General features: G+C 39.1%; 1 non-coding gene across 1 annotated transcript; it reads right to left on the bottom strand.

Annotated features, from left to right (window-relative positions):
• Positions 1 to 588: 588 nt before the first annotated feature.
• TRNAY-GUA (transfer RNA tyrosine (anticodon GUA)) lies at positions 589 to 660 on the bottom strand. Its single transcript has one exon. It is a non-coding gene; the product is annotated as a tRNA-Tyr (tRNA).
• Positions 661 to 930: the final 270 nt, after the last annotated feature.

Here is a 930-nt window from a genome sequence, read left to right as displayed (position 1 = left end):
TCTCTTCCTCTTCCACTAAGTTAGCTTCATTCATGGAGGAGACGCAATTTGTCCTTGTTCTCTTATGATCAGTGTTTCTAAGGGGTTTTGCTCCTTGAGAATCGAGTAAGTCCACAATGCATTGAAGATAGAGATATCTTACCTAATGTGAATAACTCAGTGGATCAGTGGAAGAGATCCTATGATCGCGGCTTCAACTCCAACAACGGTATTCCTGTGTTTGATAGGTTTATATTCGCCACTACATGTCGTACAAAAGATCCCTCATCCATAGATCGCGTTCCTCTGCCATCTGTCATTGCACAACGAAACGTCAAAACTGACATGAAATAAAGGGAAAATGCCTGTACCCGGCATTTGGGGCAATACAATTATTATTATTATTATTATTATTATTATTATTATTATTATTATTATTATTATTATTATTATTATTATTATTATTATTACTGAATTTCTGTATCGGATAACGAACTGAAAAAGCTCAAGGGTCACTCTTCTCACATTTTAGGAGTTCATTATTTGATTTTCCTATTCCTGTACATTAAACCGATGTCGTTCATGTTCATCTCAGGATTTTAAAAATTCCTCCCCGGCGGGGAGTCTAACCCCGATCTCCCGCATTACAGGCGGGCGTACTGACCACTATACTACCGAGGATACAGAATTATCTACTCTAATAATTGTTCATCTCACTGGTTTCCTTTGTTCAGGGACAAGAAATGCGTATTCGGCAACCGATTACAGCCACAATTCCTATATATTCATGTTCATCTCAAGGTGTTGAAAATTCCTCATGGCGGGTAATCGAACCCCGGCCTCCTGCGTGACAGGAGGGGATACTTACCACTATACTACCAAGGACATCTGATCATTGTTAATCTGAGTTGTTTCCTTCAGCACAGGACATAATTCAGCACCTCTCAGAAT

Source organism: Anabrus simplex, chromosome 8 (genome assembly GCF_040414725.1).
Source record: "Anabrus simplex isolate iqAnaSimp1 chromosome 8, ASM4041472v1, whole genome shotgun sequence".
Classification (NCBI taxonomy): Eukaryota; Metazoa; Arthropoda; class Insecta; order Orthoptera; family Tettigoniidae; genus Anabrus; species Anabrus simplex.
Note: the sequence above shows the minus strand (reverse complement) of the source record. Positions and strands in the feature narration are given on the sequence as shown.